Genomic DNA, 9,035 nt, shown 5'->3' on the forward strand with positions numbered 1-9,035 from the left:
AAGATTGTATTGATTTGCTAGTGAATCAGCCCCAAGCTATGAACACAAAGCTATTGTCCAATGAAATGAATCAAAAATTGGAAATTTGGCTTTAATAGGCCCCCAGACCTTAGCACAACTGATGAAGAATCAGCCTGCCTCCATCTTAGACTTAAAAGACATCTTTTTTAAAAAGATTTATTTATTTATTACACATAAGTGTTCTGCCTTCATGCCAGAAGAGGGCAACAGATGAATTGTAGATGGTTGTGAGTAACCATGTGGTTGCTGGGAATTGAACTCAGGACCTCTGGAAGAGCAGTCAGTGCTCTTAACCTCTGAGCCATCTCTCCAGCCCCTAAAAGCCATCTCATAGCAAAGAAACTAGGCTCATTTCTGTTTATGATTAAACCTGTTTCTGAAGAATTGGGCTATGCCCCACCTGTAACTTTAACTACAAATGGTTCTGTACTGCCTGTTCCAGGAATAGCAATCATGTCTTTCTTTCACAAAGTTGTTTATAACCATCTTGCAACCCTACACTTATTTCATAAGGTTTGTTATAGCTACCTAGTTTATGATTACCTGCTGTTGTTTTTTTTTTAAGATTTATTTATTTATTATGTATACAATGTTCTGCCTGTGTGTTTGCCTGCACACCAGAAGAGGGCACCAGATCTCATTACAGATGGTTGTGAGCCACCATGTGGTTGCTGGGAATTGAACTCAGGTCCTCTGAAAGAGCAGCCGGTGCTCTTAACCTCTGAGCCATCTCTCCAGCCCCTGATTACCTGTTGTTATACCCACTTTGCAACCATGTCTTTGTTTCAGGAAGGACTAACTTGTTGTGTTCATGTTCTACTCCTGTAACCCCCCCCCATTTTGCCAGCCAAATTCCCCCATTTGGAAACTCCCCAACCATTGAGTTCTACTAAAACCTTGTCTTCTTCACATCCAATGCTGATCTCTCAAACCCTGCCTTGGAGGCAGCCTGTGTAAATGAATTTTTAATAAGTGCTTTAATTAATCACTTGCTTTAATTAATTTGGCCATGGCGATTTGGGTCAGTGTTCTTTCTCCTCCCATCTTTAGAATTAACACTCACACCACTCTCCAGGCACCATTCTGACCTTAGAACCTAACACATAAGCTCCAACACCTGCCAAAGAAAAAATGTGAACAAAGACCTAATCCATTAAAGACCTAGTCCATAGTTCCAGGAAACCTTGATTTTTGACATCTGTAATTTAGCTTCCCCATACCTGTTCTTGCGAACAAAAGTATGTCCACCAGAAGGTGGTTTTTGTGCCTAAAACACAAAGAACGGTAAGACTCAGGGCTACTCACTTTGAGCAAATTCCCCATGTAGTCCACCAGCCAGCAAATAAAGACTTTTTATAGGCTTTAAGAATCCGAGTGTGGAGAGATGGCTCAGAGGTTAAGAGCACTGCATGTTCTCCCAGAGGTCCTGAGTTCAATTCCCAGCAACCACATGGTGGCCCACAACCATCTATAATGAGGTCTGATGCCTCCTCCTGGGGTACATGCATATACACAGATAAAAAAGAGTATGCATAATAAATAAATAATTAAAAAAAAGAATTTGAGTGTGCGCGAAGCGGCAAACAGGCGACGCTGCTGCAGCTGCGGTGCAAGCATCCAGTCTCCAGGCCGTGTGTGGCCTCGCTGCTGGGAGCCGCACCCCAAGTATTTTCTCCAGAAAGAACACAAAATTGATACCTTACATCCTGGAAGTTCATTTAGGAATCTGAAATTAGGGACTTCTTTCAAATTCGGACATGGCTAATCGAGGAGCAACAAGACCCAATCGGCCAAATACTAGAAATAAAATTTGCCAGTTCAAACTGGTACTTCTAGGAGAGTCTGCTGTTGGCAAATCAAGCCTTGTGATTCGCTTTGTGAAGGACCAATTTCATGAATTTCAAGAGAATACCATTCTAACCCAAACTGTGTCTTGACGACATGAAAAGACCTCGGCATCAAAGCGCCAAGCACCGAACGGAACCCTCTGCCCAAGAACGGGGCCAGACCACTGGATGCAAAAGCAAGAGGTGGTTTATTGAGTACACAGGCGCCTGCGGATGCCACTGCAACTCGGGTACAGAGCATACGGGGCTTGCAGGGAGCACAATATTTATAGAGTTTTAATGGTTACATAAGTATCAGCATAGCAACAGGCATTTCATTCGCTCATCTTGGGGTAGTTCCCACGGACTAGGTTTCCTGGTATTACCTCATGAAAGACCCCGGCATGCTTCAGAAATTATTATCTGGGTCCCATGACTGCTATGGTGATCATAGACACAAGTATCCAGGTCCCATGACTGCTCTGGTGATCACAGACATCCTGTTTGACATCCTGTTTGAAGGCGAGGCACCTGGCCTGGATTTTTCCACTAGGCAACAGCTTGGCCTTGTTTTTCTTTTCCTAGGGGGTCCTGGGTAGGGGTCTTTCAGACACAACAGTAAAATTTGAAAAATGGGATACAGCTGGCCAAGAGCGCTACCATAGCCTAGCACCAATGTACTACAGAGGAGCACAAGCAGCCATAGTTGTGTATGATATCTATCTCAAATGGGGAGTCCTTTGCAAGAGCAAAACCTGGGTTAAAGAACTTCAGATGCAAGCAAGTCCTAATGTTGTGATAGCTTTGTCAGGAAACAAAGCTGAGCTAGCAAATAAAAGAGCTGTTGACTTCCAGGAAGCACAGTCCTATGCAGATGACAACAGTTTATTATTCATGGAGACGTCAGCTAAGACATCAATGAATGTAAATGAAATATTCATGGAAATAGCTAAAAAGCTGCCAAAGAATGAAACACAGAATCCAGGTGCAAACTCCACCAGACGACGAGGAGTAGACCTTACTGAGCCTGCGCAGTCAGAAGCCAGTGTTGTAGTAACGGAACTCCAGCGTGAACTCCCTAAATGGCAAAAACAGTGGTGTGGGAGCATTTAGCTGGCCGAATGTGACTTCCAAAAAGAGACTTATGGTAGAATCAAGTTTCTAATACTGAATTATTTTGAGTGTTTTGAACTTAATTTTTAATAACATGCATGTGTTCTTCCGACTAATGTTTTGGCAGTAGAAAGGGAAAAGAGAACTGTGTACAATTTGTTCGTGGGAAAGTGCAAGGGACCCACTCGTCTCCAGTGGGGATGGAGCCACACTTAACCACCAGTCTCCAACCTGGGATAAGAGTCAGGTGTGAAAGATTCAAAATTACTAATGTGAGCTTTAGGAAAACAGTTTTAGAAGGCTAAAAATATTTATACTTAGCAACAGAAGACAAACAAATGATAATTTCTTCTATTGGCTAAAAAAGTGTACATTCTACATATTAATAAAATAATCCTAAGAAAACAGTCCTTTATGTCCAGAAAGAATGAATATTAGTGACATCCAAATCAGTCCTGTTATTTCTTAAAATTTGACTGAAAAGAAGAAATCATGTGTAACCCCACCTTGTTTCAGGAATATAAAAATTAATAAATGCATTTTAATGTATAGTGGTCCCTTCGTGTGAGCTCTTCAACAAAATGGAAACAAGCCATGTGTCTGATTTCTCTTTAATCACTGTTGGCCATTACATAGAGGTCTGTCTGGAGCAGGGAGGGAGCTCTGATTCCCTTTGGACGTGATTAGTCAGTGCACTAACAATTATGTACATTCAAATTTGATTTTAAATATGATTTTCAGCTGTACTGTAAATAGAGTACTGCATTGTTGTCTCCATTATTTTCTGTAATATTTAAGAATTGCCTAAGCATGGCTGGAGAAATGGCTCAGAGGCTAAGAGCATTGACTTCTCTCTTCCAAAGGTCCTGAGTTCAATTCCCGGCAACCACATGGTAGCTCACAACCAGCTATGATGAGATCTGGTGCCCTCTTCTGGTGTGCAGGCAAACATGTAGGCAGAACACTGTATACATAAAAAAAATAAATAAATAAAATCTTTTTAAAAAATTGCCTAAGCGTATACAAAATGCACAGTTACTAAAACAGCTAATTATTTCTTTCTTCCCCCTATAATAAACACTGTACCTGCAATTTGTAACATAAGTATTACAATGCTATTAGTAATAATCTTGAAACCTTGTTGAAAGGTTCAGGCATTATGCTGGCCTGCCCTGTTTCCTGGCAGGATTCACTCAGGCAACACTCTGGCCAGCCCAGAGTTCTGTGAGAACCACACAAGTGCAAAGGACCCCTTTAAAGGACTGACCCCTGCCCGCTTAGGCTCTCTTAAAAGAGTTACCCCACAACATTGGAATGGTCTCTAGAATCTCTCGGCCATGCTCACCTGACACCACTTCTCCAGTCTGAAACTCTGTGTGAGGCCTGGGCCTCAATGACCGTTGAACTGCCACACTGTTGGTGGCCCACACATGCCAGGCTGTCAGCGCTAGCTGTTGGCCTATGCTCTCTCAAGACCTCCTGGATCTCCATCAGTGCCATCCTTCCAGCCTGCCACAACTGAAGGACTTCACAGCAGACATGGTTCAAGCCTTCGAGCTTCCAAAGTGTCCTCACTGGAGAAGATTCCCCAGTGGAACCCTGCAGCAGCGTTTCTGCCCAAGCAACTGTTCCCCATTTGTTGAGATGTCTGTGTTTAACTTTTATACTAACTTGCTATTTTAAGGGAGGTTTGTGTGAATAGAAAGGCAAGTCTTGTGTAGACATCCTAATTGCTGAGTGTCTTAGAGCTCACAGGCCATGCTCTCTATGAGTTCTCTTTCTTTTTCTCTCCTTCTTCCCCACCCTCTTACCCTCTCTAAGATGTGGTAAATCCCAGGCTGGCCTTGAATCTGCTACAAGCCCAGGAATGACCTTGAACTTTTGATTCTCTGCTGCCAGAACAGGGCCAAGGAATGGAGTCATGGGAGATTTCTGAGTTCTTGTGAGAAAACTCCAAGAAACTAAGACAAGAGTCTTGTGACTTCAGTTTCTTCAAAAACACAGAATTGTTCTTGAATTATATTTTCAAGCCTCTTCTAGGTGTACCAAATAGGAGTGAGTTTGCTTCAGATTATTTATTACAACAGGCTATTGTTATTTGTTTACATGCCTCTATGGAAGCACATGTTTTTGCCAAGGGTGGCTTGCCCATTACATGCTGCCCTTGTGATTGTACACCTTTCTCATGTGACTCCTTTTTTAGCCCTCAGAGTATATATTGTCTGATGATCTGAATAACGTTGGCTATCCCATGAGACTTTAGTCTGCCTCATTTATCCACTCCATTCTCCCAGGTCCCACTGCCTCTAGAGCAGTAACACTGTGCCTCCACCTCCCGAGTGCTGGGATCAACAGGCATGCACACCACACTCAGCGTAGGCAATGGCGATTCAACCTAAGACTCTCTTCATGCTAGACAAATACTGTACCAAGTGAACCACATCGTCAGCTATAAACAAAGGCAAGTTTTTAATTATGTAACTGACCTTGGGACTTACACTCTGGCTTTGATCATCTGTTTCTTCTGAGCTGTGAGGTAACTACTGAGTTCAAACCCCAATCTCATGCCAGCGTTGTCTCCATGCATCTTTGTAGTTCTCGATGCTACCAACAAGAAACTCATCCTTCAACAAGTGAGAAAGAAAATAAGTACCTGTTTGTTGAATCCTGGTATTATCTGTTCTGGGTCAGTTAATGATCTCATGATCTAGGTAACCCTAAAATCATTGAGGAATCAGTTTAGAACCCTAAAACACTTGGCATCTCTGTCCTCTGGCACTAATGGAGCCACCAGCTTTAGCTCAGAAACAAACTATTATTTTTCTTTAAAGACTTTGTTTTGGTTTTGGTTTGGTTTTCAAGGCAGGGTTTCTCTGTGTGTAGCCTTGGCTGTCCTGTGTTGAGTGAAGCCTTTTCCTTGCCAGCCACTTTGGTTTTTCCCCACCAGTCACCTGGGCTCTACCACGTTGTAGTCCCCAAATAACACACAAGACGCTGTATTAATTATGAAGCTGTTGGTTGTTTGCTTGTTTCTTACTGGCTATCTTTGACTTAAGTTTTTAACCCATCTAAGTATTTCTCTTACCGGAGAAAGGGATCTGGACTTCTTATCCCTATGGCAGCTATATCTTGACTCCCTGTGTTTTTCCTTCCCAGAGTCCTCCTGGACTCCTAGTCCCACCTATCTTGCTTCCCTATTGGCCAACAGTGCTTTACTGACATACACACAGGACTTCCCCATCAGTCCTGGAATTCACTCTGTAGACCAGGCTAGGTTCAAACCAGAGATCCACCTTAAGGCATGTGCCACTACAGTCTGCCTTTCTTTGGAGACTTCATTCTGAGCTTTCTAGATAGTTTCTACCTCCTATTCTCATTGTTAGGGGTGACTGGGCTGGGGTGATACCCGGGATGCCCTGCTTCTTCTCCATATGACATCTCACCCCATGCACGCTCATGCAGGGTTTGTTCTCATAGAGATACCTGGTTCTATTTTAAAACAAACAAACCAGAAGCATTTTTTTTTTGGTTTTTCGAGACAGGGTTTCTCTGTGGCTTTGGAGGCTGTCCTGGAACTCGCTCTGTAGACCAGGCTGGCCTCGAACTCACAGAGACCCGCCTGCCTCTGCCTCCCGAGTGCTGGGATTAAAGGCGTGCCCCACCAACGCCCAGCAAATCAGAAGCATTTAAGACCTCTGGATCCCACATGCAGAGATAGCTCACCGCCATATTTGCTGAAGTCTATCGGCCACAGGAAGTAAGGCCTCTTCCAATCTAAGGTTCAATTGGAAGTAGCTATAAAAGAACATTGCCAAAATTCTTGATACAAGGTGGGGTGAAACGATTGGGTCTGCTGGCCGGTGGTGATGCATGCCTTTAATCCCAGCACTTGGGAGGCAGAGGCAGGCAGATCTCTGAGTTCGAGTCTGATCTACAGAGCGTGTGCCAGGACAAGCTCCAAAGCTACTTAGAGAAACCCTGTCTCGAAAAAAAAAAAAAAAAACAAACAGAAAAAAACTTGGGTGTTTGGGTCTGTAATCATCATGCATTACTTAAGATTAGGTTTATGTAAGCACTCCAAGCAACTATCCAGAAGCTGGGTAACTTTAACTTTTAAAATTTTTTTCTTTCAGACAAGGTCTCTTGTAACCCAGCCTGGACTTGAAATCATTATGTAGCCAGTATGACTTTGAACTTCTGGTCCTCCTGCCTCTACTCTCCAATGCTGAGGTTATAGGCTTGAGTCACCATGCCCAGCCGTCAGGACAACCTCAGACAAGTTCCCAGACCTTAGAGCAGTGCTTCTCAACCTTCCTAATGCTTTGACCCTTTAATACTCCTCTTGCAGTGGTGACCCCAACCATGAAGTTATTTTGTGCTGCTTCATAAATGTAATTTTGCTGCTGCTATGAATCATAATCTAAATATCTGATATGCAACCTTGAGAACCAACCTTAGAGGCTATGGAAAGTTATATATACTTCTGCCCCAGGAGCAGTGATACTTTGAGATTCATGTTTGTTTCAGTAGGATAGAAAGACAAGGGATGGGGTTGTAAAGATTACTCAGCAGTTAAGAGCACTGGCTGCTCTTTCAGAGGATCCAGGTTCAATTCCCAGCACCAACATGACAGCTCACAACTGTCTGTAACTCTAGTTCCAGAGGATCCAACAGTCTCATACAACATATGCAGACAAACACCAATGCACATAAAATAAAAATTTTTAATTAAAAAAAAGCAAGACAGCGGGCATTACAGTGATGTAGGAAAGGGAAACAGCCCATTGTCCTGGCATTCTGGCTTGCCTTTTCTGCTGGAAAAACAAACAAACAAAACAGGAAATTTTAGAAACCATTGATGAAACCCAAATAGCCTATAAAGACTTTATGTGTTTTCCAAAAGGCATCTTGTCAAAATAAATAAATAAATAAATTGTGCTTCTTTGGGACTAGATGATGCATTCCTAAAGACATTTCAATCAAGGATATCAAGCAGTAAATAAGCTGTATTTATTTAGGGTAAAAAAAAATGTTTAATCTTTAGTGTCTACTATTCTTCCCTAAACCTAAAAAACAGTACTCCTCATAAATCCACCTACAACTTTATTCACAAAAGAAACTCTTGAAGCTTTTAAAAAGATTTTGAAAAAGTTTTAACTATGTGTATTCGTGAGTGCCCCAGTAAGTGCCCAGGTGTGTAGATGCGGGAGGCCCAAACTTTAACCTTGCTAGACTGTTACAAGACGAGAAGGGGCTTCTAGCAACCTTTGGAGATGTAAACAATTGTAAAGACACGTAATTATGGCTCTTTTTTCTTCACCCCACATACCAAGTAGAGAAAGATGGCTACCCTGGGACTTCCTTCTGTGCCATTCCATTCTCAGATGGCGTAGCTTTGATGGCATGGGCTACCACCCATCACGTAGAGCAATGTAACCACTTCCACAGCAAGGAGGCACATTATCTCCTACAAAAGGTGGGGGAATGGTGGCCAAGTTGGGAATTGTCCCCTGTGGATCCTCCACTATCACACGGGTCAGCCTCAGATGCATGTCTTAGCACCCATTGCAGGGGCTGTGCAAACCACTTCTTCATATCTCATTGTTTGCTCTGTTGGTCCCTACTTAGACATTCATTGTGTTATGTGGCTTTTGTTTCTCTGCAGAGAGACAGACATCTATTCACCCCAGACAGGGCTCTGACAACAGATCAACAAAACGATTCTACCATAACTCAATTTGGTTTCTTAGGGTTCCATATGAGAGTATGGGTAAGTAGTTACTTATAGGAGCGTGGATGACTCACAGGCAGCTCACTGAACAGCATGTCCTAGCCTGGGTGAGGACCCATGAAAGCTGCACGAGAGATTCTTTGCCCCAGCAGTTCTTACTGCTTTTATAGCTGTTTAACCTTGGGGAGGAACCTTGGGATCCTTTTAAGTTTTGGGATCGTCCTCAGATTTGAGAGTCTTCACTTCCTGAGCCTTGTTTTATTTACTTCTCAAGTCTTTTACAGGTATTTTCTATTGTTTTATTCCATGTGTGTGAGTGTTTTGCCTGTATGTGTCTATGCACC

The 9,035-nt window shown here is 42.8% G+C and overlaps 1 pseudogene; it reads left to right on the forward strand.

The window, feature by feature from the left end:
- The first annotated feature begins 1,778 nt into the window (after positions 1-1,778).
- On the forward strand, positions 1,779-2,920 carry LOC101830944 (annotated as a pseudogene).
- Positions 2,921-9,035: the final 6,115 nt, after the last annotated feature.

This window comes from Mesocricetus auratus, unplaced genomic scaffold (genome assembly GCF_017639785.1).
Source record: "Mesocricetus auratus isolate SY011 unplaced genomic scaffold, BCM_Maur_2.0 Super-Scaffold_100007, whole genome shotgun sequence".
Classification (NCBI taxonomy): domain Eukaryota; kingdom Metazoa; phylum Chordata; class Mammalia; order Rodentia; family Cricetidae; genus Mesocricetus; species Mesocricetus auratus.